The 15,115-nt window shown below is 41.3% G+C and overlaps 1 protein-coding gene and 1 long non-coding RNA gene across 3 annotated transcripts in view; one reads left to right on the forward strand and one right to left on the reverse strand.

The window, feature by feature from the left end:
• Positions 1-9,926, reverse strand: LOC140699223 (uncharacterized). The gene is made up of 2 exons (XR_012077236.1): positions 9,837-9,926; positions 1-605 (listed from the first exon to the last, which is right to left on the reverse strand). It is a non-coding gene; the product is annotated as an uncharacterized lncRNA (long non-coding RNA).
• Positions 9,927-10,013: 87 nt separating this feature from the next.
• The window catches only part of LOC140699222 (zinc finger protein 532-like), a 44,720-nt gene continuing 39,618 nt past the window's right edge, over positions 10,014-15,115 (forward strand). For both annotated transcript variants that reach the window (XR_012077235.1, XM_072970942.1), the window contains exon 1: positions 10,014-10,148. The gene's annotated coding sequence lies outside the window, so the exon portion shown is untranslated. The remainder of the gene's footprint in view (positions 10,149-15,115) is intronic.

A 15,115-nucleotide genomic window follows, 5' to 3' on the forward strand; every position in this document is an offset into this window, starting at 1 on the left:
TTTACCAATACAAAAGAATCCTTTATTCATATACAGTTATGATTCTCAGACTCTGTTTCAGATTCATTTTTATGAGTAACATTTACAAAAACTATTTGTTTCAATCCAAAAATCAGTTGTTAAAAACTATTCAAGAGTTAGCATGTGTTTAGAAGAAAGTTTTTGTTTTTAAATAAATGTGATTTATCAGGTTGACAAAGTGGAGATTCCTATGAAACTGTGTATCAAACAGATAAACAGCATTTGAACAAATATAACCATAAAAAATCACAAAAATTACATGCTTTTGTTGTCCTAAGCAAGGATGATGTCTTCCCCAATTTTGGGAAAGCACAGTGTGTGGCATTACATAGAAGCCTGATGTAAGCCAAGTTAAGAGGTAAAAGACAATCCACAAAACACGTTTATCCTCACATTATTCATGACACATGTGCACAGAAGATACTGCATTTTCCAAATGGAAAGAGCCCACCCATAGCCTGGATGCCATCTACAGGGTCCTATGATGCGCTCACTGCTCAGTTTCGTCCAGAGACTTGTCATTTTCCTTGTCTTTGGAGGACCGGCCATGCGTCTCCATTTTTTCCAGTTCATCTGATTGTGCTCTGAGGAAAAACAAAAGCCAAGTGCTTGTTAGATAATCATGATCTTAAATACAGGAAAACTCTGTGTATTTTGGTATTTTCAGCATCTATTTGAGGTAAAGCTTGACTTAATTCATGACACATTTTAAAATGTTTAAATATGTTTAATGCAAACTAGATCATCTCCAAATCTCCTAATTGCTATTCGCTATTAGTCATGCACCAAAAAAAATATATTTTTATTTATTCCAGCATGCTTTAAAACAGTACAGTTTTCCTCCCTTGTTTTTAGGTATTTCTAATGCTCTCTGGAATGCAAGACTTTTATTTTAAAGTGGTATTTCTCTCAGAAAGTAATCAAGTTAAATTTGAAAGTAATTTGATCCTAAAGGTGTTATAACTTTTTTAAAGAAATAAATATGTATTTAACTATTGCAATCATTGTTTCTGCCTCTTTGTTTTGGGAAAAGAAAAGTACAGTTTAATTATTAAGTCATAGAACAAAAATAGAAGATTTTGATTATTTCAAATTTTTTCGTCACAAAAATGCTCCAGGCTTCTTTTCTTTCTAATTGTCCTCTTGCACCCTTTAAAACCCAAGCTACAAATTTCTTGCTCTAAGTTTAGTTCTTTATAGGAGAGGATCGTCTGCATTTTAACATAAGGCAGAATATTTTACAGGTTTAAAACAACACAAAATTTATTCTTAATACAGAATTTAGATGATTTTTATTTTCAGTCTTATCTCTATAATTCACAAAGATGTTTCAAAACAGTCAAAATCCTACATTTTCTAAGTGCATTAACAAGTCTGAGTCAACCACCATATCTTGGGTTTGAGTCTAGTCTTCAGAAGTTAAAATCCCTTCAACATTTTCTGTTGTTTAAACATAAGGCATCTCAGCCATAAACTGCTGTAAATGATAGAAGCTGAGAGATTTCTAATAAAGCTATTTTGTGTTTTGTGTTCACTGACTGATTTGAAATGCAGGCTTTTCTGTTGATGGGATTACCCAGCAAAGACTAGCTCCTCAAAGGAAGCTTCTCTCAGAAGGGAAAGAAGATTTGATGACAGATCAATAGATCTTCTGAGGGCTTGATCCATTTGGCTTTTGGAATGTGATGCCACAAAAGATACATAGAAGTAAATGAGATGGTTTGACTTCAGTATAACCTCCACTAAAAAGCCTGCCTTGCCCACCTTGATCCTCATTATAACAAGTCTCTATCCAGAATAACACAGAACCTTATATTTGTTCTGTTATTTGCTTACTACAATGTCTTACTGGTGCTACACATATATGTCTACTTCTTCTCTTGACTGGAGCTTATTGGAGAGAAGGGCTATGTCCTGTGTATCTCTGTGGTCCTAGTGACCAGTATGATTCATGGTACAGTCAGCCCTCTGTATCCGCGGGGTCTGCATTTGTGGATTCAACTGAACACAGATCCAAAATACTCACGGCAAAAAATTTCATAAAGTTCCAAAAAGCAAACTTGAATTTGTTGTGCTCCAGCTACAATTTACATAGCATTTATGTTGTATTAGAAATTATAAGTAATTAAGAGGTGATTTCAAGTATACAGGAGGATGTGTGTGGGTTATATGCAAACTACAAACAATTTTATTTAAGGGATTGAGCATCTGGGGATTTGAGGAGCAATTCCCTGCAGATACCAAGGGATGACTGTATGTAGTTAGAAGTCAGTAATTTTTTTTAAAGACAGAAAAATTAGATCACTAATTGAGTAGGAAAAAAGAAAGCCTCCATGTCCTGGGGGAAGAGAGAGGTTAAAGGAGGAAAGTTAATGACAAGACAATCAAAATAAGAAATATCGAGGACATAATGATATACAGATAATGCCAAGAGTTTACCATCATCCTACAGTAAAATGAGGGTCCTTATGAGGTAATTTGAATCCCAAATAGATACTTATGCATGCCTGAGAGAGAGCTGGTCATGTCAAACACGAGGATACAAATAGATAAATTAAGAAATAAGAAGGCTGCGTCCAGCAAAGATTCATGTGAATTCACTCATCTATACGTTCACTCAACAAAACGCTCTCGTGTGCATATCATTCATCTCTTATGCGGGAATACATATGTGTAGGAAGTTACAAAAATAGAATTAAAACTTAATGTTAATCAAGTCTGCAATATTCTGCTATTTATTGCTACAGCAAGACCAACTGTTTCTTCTTGCCTGACATCTTGGCTTTCTCCTTGCAAGACATGTGGGATCAAGCAAAAGTCAGTAATTTTCTACCTGTTAAAAACCCATTTCTCACTTTTATCAGCAACATCAACTATGTAAAACTAGTTCTACAAATTCATGCCAGAACTTAGAGGTCATCTGGATAATTTTGACTATGTTTGACCTCCAAAGTAAATATAGTGTCAAGTGTTCTCTTCTGGTTCTTCTTTTTAAAAAAATAATTTTAGGGATTATTTATTCATCCACCCATTCAATCAAAAGCTGACTTTACCAGGCATTACACTAGGCACTGGAGATTGCAAGATAAATGCTGGGCTTCAGATTCCAGCAAAATGCCACCTCACAAAATACCCATTTGCGCATAATACTACTCTTGTTTGCTTAAACCTTCTATAGTGATCTTCTTCTTCTGCTTTTTAAAACTATATATAACCCTCTATGAAGAGGATGTGGTGATCTCACTGCCATACCAGTGGTGATGAGAGTTACTTTTTGAAATAGGTTCATTTTCCCTTATGGCCAAAGCTATGTGCAAAGTAGCTACACACTAACACATTGATTACCAACATAAAGGAACTTCCAAGTTCTAAACATTTAAATAACAAACCTTCCATCTCCAAATCCCAGGCACATACCTTGTAAGTTTAAATCATTTCAGTCTACAGGACAGGGGCTATCTTTTGGTTATTTCCTTTCTTTTACTGTTCACCCCTTCCCACCCCCAGCCCAATTATCTGCAGAAGGTTTCTTCCAGAATATCCTTTTCTGAGGGTTTCCTGTTTGCCTGTGAATGAGCTAGAGCCCTGCTGCTAAGTCGGAGGCTTTCACTGGTTACCAAAGATTCATCCCACCCAACACCCAGACATACTATTCACCCAACCACTGGCTAGAATGGATCCAGATTCCTGGCTGTCATCCCTGATTTCACCAAATATTTTGACCTCCACTGCCCTAAACCCACAGAACCCTGACACTGAACTCTGCTATTTCAATGCCTGAGAAAAAACTGTACCTTTCCCAGGGAGGGGGTTGGGGAGCAGAAGTGGAGACGGAGGGGAGGATGTTGAGAGGGACAGATGCACAGTTCTGTGGCCGAGTCTCTTAATGACACCCAGCAGGTGTCTCTTCAGTGCTGTTCCAGAGAACACGAACTTGGATCCCTGAGGATCGGTAAGTACTGCTGCATGGGCCGTCAACCTTGAGACTCATGGTGCTAGACAAACACTCTTAAAAGTTATGTTGTTGACAAACTGTTCCATCTTAACAGTGATCCCCATACTTACTCCAGCATGAAACATGATTTTGTGTGAGAGACAGAAAAAGAGAAAGACAGAGACAGAGAGAGAACATGACAGTAACACTCCCAAGGATGCAGTGCTCTAAGGGATATCAGTGAAAACACTGTGCCAGGCCAGCCTTTTACCAGTTTCTTCATTCAGTCTCCACAATGTTCATACTATTTCTATTCTAAATCTAATCTTTAAATCTTTGCCTCTCTCCTCAGACACCACCATGCCTCTCACTCTTAGGCTTGCCTCCTAATACTGTCCCCTTTGATGACAGTACTATACCCTCCTTCCTGGATTTCCACCCACCCCTCTGCTGGCCTCCCCAGTCTTCACTGCCCAGGCTAAAGCCCCTGTTTCCATCATAAGCCTTTGTTTTCCCTTCATATCCACACAGGCAACCAGATTTTCATCATTTCCAAGATGCATCTTGGACCAAATAAAAGTCTAAAAATACACTCATGCTTTCTTCCCCCAAATATTCAGTGATCCTGATTACTGGAAACTGGAAACTAGTCACCCAGCCACAAAGCTGAAAGTCATCTAAACATCTGTCTCTACTTTGCCTCCGCATCTGATGCATCACTAAGTCTCCAGTTCACTTACTTCCCTCCATTTCCACGGCCGTATCCCTTGTCCAAACTCCCTCCTCTCTCAATTTGCCTCCTTTGATATTGGGCTTTGTCTCCTCATAGCCATCCGTGGCTCTCTCTAATATAAGTCCTGCAGGGCACACAGTGTCATTTTTAAAAAATGTGGACCAGAGCATGTACTCTATGTCACTCTACTTATGACTGTATAACAGCTAACCGCCATACTTAGAATAACAGCCTAGACCTTGGGTGCCTATGATGACCCCATGGCTCACCTTCCTCCGCCTCCCATCTCAGGTCTTGCTCCCATGTGCTGAACACATTGGTCTTGGTGGCTTTCATTCAGTTCCACAAACATTCCACATTCCTCTTTCATAAATGCTGTGCCCTGTGTCTAGAACATTCCCCATGCTTCTCAGCTTCCACAGTACCCACTACCTCATTTCAGCTCCAATCTCTCTACCTTGGGGAGGCGTTCCTTACCCTCCACATCCATGCAGAATCCCCCTGGTAATATAACCCCACTGTACAAATTCCCTTCCCCTCACAGCACGTGTCACAACCGTGCATGAATACATAAGGCTTGACTCCCACATTCGAAGGAAAGCTCCATAAGCACAAGGATAATGTCTATTTTGTCATCATCATAACCAGAGCACATGCCTGGAATGAAGCAGATGCTTAGTAAATGTCTGATGGCATAATAATAAATGACTGGAGCTTATTATATAAAAATTCCTGATGTCCTAGCTCCTCATTCAGTCTCACCTTTCCTCTGTTTCTCTCCTTTCTGCAACAGGAGCTGCAGACTACCCGGAGCTGAAGTGGTGGGTTACAGTTCCAGTGGGTGTCTGATTTGGAAGTGGTAAAGGTCAACATACTTGGTGACATCAGTGATGACAGCCAGGAACTGGGTTCTGTGCTGGACGGGGTTCACGGGAGAGTGTGCCTGGTCTCAGGGAATAATTTTCTTTTCTTTGTACTGGGTATTTAATGAAGCATCAGCAGCAACCTGGCTCTTTCTGTAACATACCTGTTTATTTCTCCCTCTTCAGTCCTTTATTCTTTCCTACCAAAACTTCACACTCCTTTCTCCCCTAGTCACTTCCCTGAATCCCTTCACAACCCTCTCTCTACTTGTCCAGCAAAATATCTTGAAGTTACACTGACTTCTTTTGTCATCTTTTGCTTGATTTTTGAATCCCTGTAATCTGGCTTTTGTTCTCACTTAGATCACTCTCACTAAGCCCAAAAATGATCTTCTTAGAGCCAAGAATCTCAACGACAGATAAAGCAAGAGCTCAGTTTTACTGGGCCCTTAGTAATGATCAGGTATTCTGCAACTTACTCTACATGTATAATGTCACAGACACAGGCATTATTAGCAGCAACAGCATCATCCCCATTTGAACGATGAGAAAGCTGATTCTTAAGTCCCAATCAGTAAGCACAGGTTCCAAGGTTCAAACAAAGTTGGAGTGGCTCCCAAGCCCTCATCCATCATCTCCTGGTGTCAATGGCCCTAGGCTGAGGTCACTTCACAAAGCTCTACTGAGTCTAGACCACCTCCTGAACTGGCCCAGGTCCTGAAAAACCAACATGGGGCAAGATGAAGTCACTCCAATGCTGACAGTCCTTCTTGTGACTAAAAATCCTGGCACTAAGACCACAAACAATCACAGGAAAGCTATGAAAAATGGAGGGAAGTCTGACTGGCCAGGAAGCTGACAACGTGAGGAGTGGCGAAGCTCCCTGGGTTTTCTTTCCCCCTTCACCCCTGACGAGGTGCTGGAGAAGCCTGGATCTGGAACCACCAGAAGATAAAGGTTGTAAGTACAGCCTCTCTCCACCTCTTGCCCAGGGACAGGGAAAGGGACATCTGGCAGAAAAACCTTGTTCTTAATACTGTCTCTACTCCAGCCAAGACCAAATGAAAACTGGCCCCTTGTGGAATCAGTGTGGCCACGTGCAGAACTGGACCTTCAGCCTGACCTGGCAGTGCTGAGGTAAAGGTGATGAGTGGGAGGTGCTACTCAGCAATCTGCCTCCCCCATCCTCCACCCCGGAGGGTCTAGTGGGCCAGCAGGTGCTTCCTCACCCCCTCCCCCAGCAGCAACAAGGCAGAATGAGGAGTCTCATAGTGGTGATACTGAGCCCTGCAATACAACTAGGACATGGGCAAAGACACAGATGTTTTTATCAAAGAATACACAGAAGACAAATACATGAAAAGATGGTCATTTGCCATTAGAAAACTGCAAATTAAAATCACAATCAGATATTACTCTATACCTATCTATTAGAACAGTGAAAACTTTTTAAAATGGTGACAATACCAAGGATGTGGCAAAATTAGATACCTCATATATTGCTTCTGAGAATGTTAAAATGGTACAGCCATTATGGAAAATAGTTTGGCAGCTTCTTAAAAATACATTCTAAATATACATTTAATATGCAACACAGCCGATGCAATGCTGGTCACTTCTCACAAAGATATGAAAATGTATCCACACACAAAAGTTAATACATATGCATATTTGTAACAGTTTGATTTGTAATAGCTAAAACTTCAACACAACCCAAATGTCCCTCAATGTATGCAACAAATTTTGGTGCAGTGCATTGATACCACAGGATATTACTACTCAACAATGGAAAGAAGTGAACTTTTGATACACTCAACAATTGGATGGATCTCAAGGGAATTAATTCTACTGAGTGATAAATAGCCAATATCAAAAGGTTACATACTCTATTACATACTATTTAACACTCTCAAAAATGACAAGAATTACAGAGATGGAAAACACATTCGTGACTGCAAGGGGTCAGGAAAAGGAAAAGGGAAAGAATGTGAGAGATTTTGCAGAGGAGGAACAATTCTATATCTTGACTGTAGTGATGGTTACACAAATCAACATGTAATAAAACTGCACAGATACATACAGGCATACATGCACACACACATACACGGGTGCACGGGAAACCGGCAAAGTCCCAAAAAGCTCTATGGATCATACCAATGTCAATTTCCAGATTTTAACACTGTACTACACTTTTGTAATTGCTATCATTCAGGAAAACTGGGTGAAGGCTACCTAGGATCTCAGTGTACTAATTATGCTATAATTATTTCAAAATAAAAACTTAAAAGGAAAGACATCAATGTGACCAATTGATCATCTGTTCCTTTATGTCCCCAGAGTCCATCCTTTGAATATCCATTCTTGATTTATGGCCATCTGGTCCAAACACCCAAGCAAGAAGTCTTCTTACAGTCTCTCCCCTCCACATCCAGTTAGGCAACACTTACTATCTAGGTCAGCCCTAAAAAAAATCTCAAAAGCAGATTTCTCCCTCTCCAATCTCACTGCCACTCCAGAATGCTATGGCCACATCCATCTGTGTCAGTCTCAACTCCTACCCAAATCCCATTCCAATTCCCTGTATATTACCTTCCTCCAACTCAGAAATTCCTCACCCCAAATACATTTTATAAGAACAGCCCCAAATATTGCCTCATCATGAAGATTACACCAGGTACCCCAAGATCAAGAAATCATGGCCTCTTCAGCAACTATCTTGTTCTTTCCATAGAACTCGAGCCTAGCACTTACCACATTAGGCTGTAATTATTTAGTTGTGTCCCAGGGAAATACAAACACTCCCAGAAAACTCCTAGGGACTGAACCTGATTGTCAATCTACACAAGGCCAGGCCAAGAAAGAGCAGAAGCTGGTACTGAAAAGCCTTCCTGACCTGTGGCCTCCCAGCCTGGTCACACATGCATCCATGGAAATACAAACTCCCTCACACTCAGAGGGGAGACACAGTGGCAGATGATGACCCTTCCCAGGATCTACCCATCCTCAAGCTTCAATCAGCTCAGTTTGCACCACTGCTAACCACATTTAAGTCTTCATTAAGTAGTTATTTATTTATTTTTGCTTTTCCTCTATTATTTGCTATGAAATCTTCCAAAGCCAAAGGTTACTTCCCATGAAAAATGAACAAATTAATTTTCTATCAGACGACTAAAGAATGACTGAACTATGCTGGCATATACATTCACGTGTAGATTTGGAAAAAGTCATAGGTTTATTAAAATAAAGTGAAATATATTATTGTTTCTCATGCAATTCATTTATTCTTCCGTTTGCATTCATACTGGATTATGTAAAGTGAATTACATTTGGGATAAAGTAGTAACAAACTGATTAAAAAAATCCTTTATGAAATTTCCAATTCAGTTAAGAATTAGACAATTCACAAAAGACTACTTTACATGGACATGGTAATAAAAGCTTGAAGGGAAATGAGGCAGGGAGGTGGGACGTATGGTGATGCATGGGGCTGTCATCATTGTTCTTACTGGGTGATAACTGCAAGGGATCCGGGGAGATCTTACTGACAAGCAGGCATTTGAGCCAAGACCTGAAGGAAGGAGGGAGACCACCACGTATGTGTCCAGGGAGGATTCAATGCAGAGGGAAGAGCTAATGCCAGGCCCTGGGGCAGAACATTCTCAAGAAAGTAAGGGACAAGCCACAGAATGAGAGACTATTTTTTACAAATCATATTTCTGAAAAGAGCCTTTTATCTAGAATATATAATTTCTAATACATATTTCTCCAAAAGAAGATATACAAATGGCCAACAATCATATGAAAGAAGCTCAATATCAGGGAAGCGCAATCCAAAACCACAAGGAGATGCCACTTCAGAACCATGAGGATGACTATCATCAGAAAGACAGACGATAACAGGTGTTGCCTATAATGTAGAGATAAGTTGGAACGCTCATAGTCGGCTAGTGAAACTATGTAAAACGATGCAGCCACTTTGGAAGCAGTCTGGAGTTTCTAAAAAGGCCAACCATTGAGTTTCCTTATAACCCAGGCATGACAATCTCAGGCATGCAGCTGTGAGAAATAAAACCTGGATCCCCAAATACCTGGTATACAAATGATCACAGCAACATTATTCCTAATAGAAAAAAAAATACAAATTGTGTGGACACCAGTTCATGTATGCTGTCTCCATCCTGAGGCGAAGCCCCGCCCCCAGACCATAGGAGTCAATCCGCGCGCTCGCTGCCAGGACAGGCCCCGCCCCAGAGCCCTCCTCGGCCTCGCCCCTCCTTCCGCCTACCTGCCCGCCAGTTGGCAGTTGGCAGTTGGTGTGAGCGGCAGTCGTTTCAGAAGCTCCGTGGCTCCCCCGAGGCGGCGGCTGCTGCTGCTGCGGCGGCGGCGGCGGCGGCGGCGGCGGCTGTGGCGGCAGCGCGGTCCCTCCGGGAGGAGCGGCGTGGGCCGAGCGGCAGCCGCGGAGCGTTAAGCCCAGCGCGGCGGCGGCGGCGGCGGCGGCGGCGGCGGGCGGCGGCCCCTAGGTGGTCCGCGGGCAGGTGTTCGACGTGGGGCCGCGCTCCAGCAGTCTCCTCCTCGAGGGCTCCTACCGCGTGGTGTGGTGAGTGTCCGCGCCCCGCTTGCCGGCCGCACCCGCCCGGCGTCCCGCTCCGCCTCGTTGGCTGCGGTAGTGGCGTCGTGCCCGACCCGCGACCCCGACCCTGGCCAGACCGCAGCCGGGCTGCCTGCCGTCCGCGCGCTGGGGGTCTCGGGCGGGGCCGGGCCGCTCGGGCCGGGTCGTTACTCGCGGCGCTTCCCGGGCGGTCCTCGATGGCGCGCGGAGTAGGGGAGCGGCGCGGGGGTCGGAGGCCGGGACCCGGGACCCCCGGGACGGGAACGGCCCCCAGCCCCAGGGTACTTGACTAGCGGCCTTCCCTTGACGTCCCCATAGTGAAGCCGCAAAGTACTTCAGATGCTTGAGGAGGCGGCTGCGGTCTGGAAAGCGATTCTCAGCGGCGGGTGTGTACAACCCCGAAGTCATCGTCTTGTTTTCCCCCCTCCCCTGCCTTTTCTGCGGACGGCTTTCATGGTGCCAGGGGTGCTCCCCTGCGCAGGCTCTCTAAAAGACATGTAGTGGCACCAGTGTGGGTGTGGAATGTCTCGATCTTCAAGTGTTTAAATGGGTTTGGGCATGGTACTGTTCGCGTTTCAGGAAGGATAAGCCAGCATCGCTGTTGTGATTTATTTAAGGAGTCTTTTGGAGTTGGCCCTAATTTGACTTGTCCCCTCTTTTACCGGGCGTGAGCTCTCGTACTGGCATAAAGGCTTCCAGAGGTTTTAACATAATGACTGTGGACTTTCCCTGTTAAAGCTTTAGTGGCCTGTGTGTATGCCGCCCTGATGGAGTTCTTGCAGAACCACATGCAGGCGCCCTTGCCTGGCTCCAGATCCCTCAGAAGTGTTCGTGGGATGGGGTTGATGGTGGTTTTGTTTTTGTTTTTGTTCTTGTTTTTTTGTTGTTGTTGTTAGAACCAACTACTTGTGATATTTTGTGCTCATGCAGACTTGTGGAGGTGTAGGCTTTCTTATGCCTAAACCTTCATGTGTGTCTTTTGTGTTGTATGAAGGAAGCAGACTATTGATGATCACTTCATGTCAGGTACTGTGCTATGTACCTTATTTCATGTTACCTGAACAGCCACCTGCAGAGGGAGAAGGGCAGGGCTAGCTCTATTACAGATTAGAAAGTGTTTTGAGGTGAAGCCAGTTCTGAAGGTCGCACAACTAAAGAGTCAGACTTGAGATTGTAGACTAAGATCCTGTTTCAGTTGCCAGAGCTCTTTTCATAACTCCCTGTTTTCCTTAATTAGTGTTATTAATAATTTTGAAATTTTAGCATATTTTACTCTTACAAGCAAATTTACTTCAGAAACATTCAAATTTGAACGGTAATAATTTTAGAAATACATAGAGGGACTATTTTACCAAGTATGTTAGCTAGGTACAAAGACTAGTTAAAATTCTTTAAAAAAAATGATTGAATATTTGCATTCTCTTCAGGAGCAGAGTGCTTCACAGTACACAGCTGTGAAGATTCACGTGAACTCAGTAGGCTAGGAGCCATTAGAGGAATTAAATTAGGTCAGGCCTAAAAGAAACAAGGTCATAGAAGGTAACAGTAAGATGGTACTGCCCACAACATCACTTACCTGGAGTAGGTCTGATTGCTGTGCACCTGCTGGTATGTGTGCTGGTCACCAGGTCTCGTTGTGAAAGGCTCGGAATTGCCCATCACATCCTTGGGCCCTTAGAAACGATTAACGCTTAAATGTGTACTGAAAAAGTCTAGTTCTATGACATCTCAGTCAAAAAAATTTTTTTTAATCTGATGAGAATTTTTCCTTGCCTGAAGATGATTTAGATCTGGTAACTTTATATCTCGGCTGTGAACTTAAGTGACTTAAGTCTCTATTAGGTGAAATGTCAAGTCCACTTACTATATGTATATTTTCCTTTCTTAAGTAAGATCCAAGTACAAATAATATTGGAATTAGAATCCTGGGACCAAATTATAACTTTTACCTTCAGGTTGGTGATATTTCATATAAGAGTTTAATTTACATTGTGCATTATTAGTATTTAGTAAATGTTGGTTAACGATGCTGGGTTTTTGAAGGATTTCTCAATTGAAATATTAATAATATTTGAAGAACTGACATTTTAAAAAGCTTAATGTTTCCAGAAGGACTTAAAATTTTAAGGAAGAAATTTTTTTTTAAATTTTCTGAATCTGTTCATTAGGAATTTTGCCTTTTCCATGAAAAGTCCTTCCCTAAACATTACGTAGGGGATATAAAGAGTGGAGTTTGAATAGAGCCTTTCTGAGTGGTGGGATTTTGATAGAAAGATAATAGGTGCGAGTGACAATCTAAGCTATGGAATCCAATCCTGCAAAAGGACTTAGGTGGCAAATTGTGGAGGACTCTGTAGGCAGAATAGAGTTAGATTTTATATTTGTGCAATGGAGAAGGATCAGAGTTTTTGAAAAGAGGCAGGCACATGATCAGTTTTGTAATTTTGGGAGAATCTAGATTGACACTGGTGGAAATGACAGGAGAAAACTAAGGGAATCAACTAGGCTAGTGGCCTTCTAAAGGTGAAGTGAGGTAGAGGTGTGGAGGATGGAGATGTTAGAGTCAATAATGGGCTCTTGTCACAGGAGTGGTGAACTTTCCATCATGGCAGGTATGGGATGCAAAGGATGATGAGGTCTTACAGGGTATTGGTTTTGCTTATGTTTTCCTTTGCTGTGCAAAAGCTTGTAAGTTTAATTAGATCCCATTTGTTTGTGTTTGCTTTTATTTCTATTTCTTGAATAGACTGCCCGAGGAGAACATTGCCGAGATATATGTGAGATAATGTTTTGCCTATGTTTTCTTCTAGGAGGTTTATTGTGACTTGTCTTATGTTTAAGTCTTTAATCGATTTTGAGTTTAGTTTTGTACATCATGTGAGGGAGTATTCTTGCTTTATTGATTTACATTGCTGCTGTTCAGTTTTCCCAAAACCACTTGCTGAAGAGACTGTCTTTATTCCATTGTATGTTCTTGCCTCCTTTGTCAAAGATTAATTGACCAAAAGTTTGTGGGTTCATTTCTGGGCTCTCCATTCTGTTCCATTGGTCCGTAGGTCTGTTTTTGTACCAATGCCATGCTGTTTTGATGACTGTATCTCTGTAGTATTGTCTGAAGTCAGGGAGGATGATTTCTCCAGCCTCGTTCTTTTTCTTCAGCAGTGCTGTGGCAATTCTGGGTCTTTTGTGATTCCATATAAATGTTATTATTATTATTTGTTCTAGTTCTGTGAAATATGCCCTGGGTAATTTAATAGAGGTTACATTAAATCTGTATGTTGCCTTGGGCAGAATGACCATTTTAACAATATTGATTCTTCCAATACAAGAGCATGGGATATCTTTCCATTTTGTTAAGTCTTCTTTAATTTCCTTAGTCAATGTTTTCTAGTTCTCTATGTATAAGTCTTTCACCTCCTTGGCTAGATTTATTCCTAGGTATTTTATTACTTTGGGTGCTGTTATAAAAGGGATTGTTTCTTTACTTTCATTTCCTATTGATTCATTGTTAGTGTAAGTAAGTGCAACTGATTTTTGTACATTAATCTTGTATCCTGCTACCTTGCTGAATTATTTGTTTAGTTCTAGTAGTTTTTGTGTGGAACTTTTAGGTTTTTCTATCTATAGCATCATGTCATCTGCATAGAGTGACAATTTTACCTCTTGTTTTCCAATTTGGATCCCTTTTATTTCTTTTTCCTTGCCTGATTGCTGTGGCTAGGACTTCAAGACTCTGTTGAATAGGAGTGGTGAGAGTGGACAGCTTTGATGGCCTCAGATTTTAGTGGGAAAGTTTTTAGTTTTTCACAGTTGAGTACTAAGCTGGCTATAGGTTTGTCATAAATAGTTTTTATTATGTTGATATATGTTCCCTCTATACCCACTGTGTTGAGAGTTTTTATCATAAATGGGTGTTGAATTTTATCAAATGCTTTTCCTGCATCTATTGAGATGATCATGTGTTTTTTGTCCTTTCTCTCTTGATGTGGTGTATTATATTGACTGATTTGCTTATGTTGAGCCATCCTTGTGTTCCTGGGATGAGTCCAACTTGATCATGGTTTGTGAACTTTTTTATGTGCTGCTGGATTCTGTTTGCTGATATTTTGTTGAGGATTTTTGCATGTATTTTAATCAGTGATACTGGCGTATAATTCTCTTTTTCGGTAGTGTCTTTGCCTGGTTTTGGTATCAGGCTGATGGTGGCTTCATAGAATGAGTTTGGGAGTACTCCCTCTTTTTCAGTCTTCTGGAAGAGTTTGAGTAGGACTAGTATGAGTTCTTCTTTGTATGGTTGGTGGAATTCCCCAGTGAAGCCATCTGGTCGTGGACTTTTATCTGTAGGGAGGTTTTTTATTGCTAATTTGATTTCATGCCTAGTGATCGGTTTGTTCAAGAGTTCAGTTTCTTCTTGATTCCATCTTGGTGGACTGTATATTTCCAGAAACTTGTCCATTTCTTCTCAGTTTTTCACTTTGTTTCTATGTAGTTGTTCCTAGTATCCTCGTATGATATTTTGTGTTTCTGGGATTTTGGTGGTCCTGGATTTTTGTTTGTAGGAAGTTCCAAAATTTACTGATTCTTACTTGTTACCAGTCTGCTTTGGAGCTCTCTGGGCTTCCTGTAACTGGGTATCTGTTTCCTTTTCCAGGTGAGGAAAAGTTTCAGACCTCGTTTCTTTAAATATGTTTTCTGCCCCCTTTTCTCTTCTCCTTCTGGAGCTCCTATAATGAGAATGTTATTGTGCTTGATGTTGTGCCATTAATCCTGTAAGCTGCCTTCACTTTTTTTTCCTTCCTTTCCCTTTTTGCTTCTATCTTTGAGGGAGTTCCTCATACCTGTCCTTGAGTTCACAGATTCTTTCTTGTGCTTCATCTATTGTATTTTTAAGTTCAATTATTGTATTCTTTAGTTCTGTGACTTCTGTTAGGAACTTTCTTATATTTTCTAACTCT

Source organism: Vicugna pacos, chromosome 11 (assembly GCF_048564905.1).
Source record: "Vicugna pacos chromosome 11, VicPac4, whole genome shotgun sequence".
Classification (NCBI taxonomy): Eukaryota; Metazoa; Chordata; class Mammalia; order Artiodactyla; family Camelidae; genus Vicugna; species Vicugna pacos.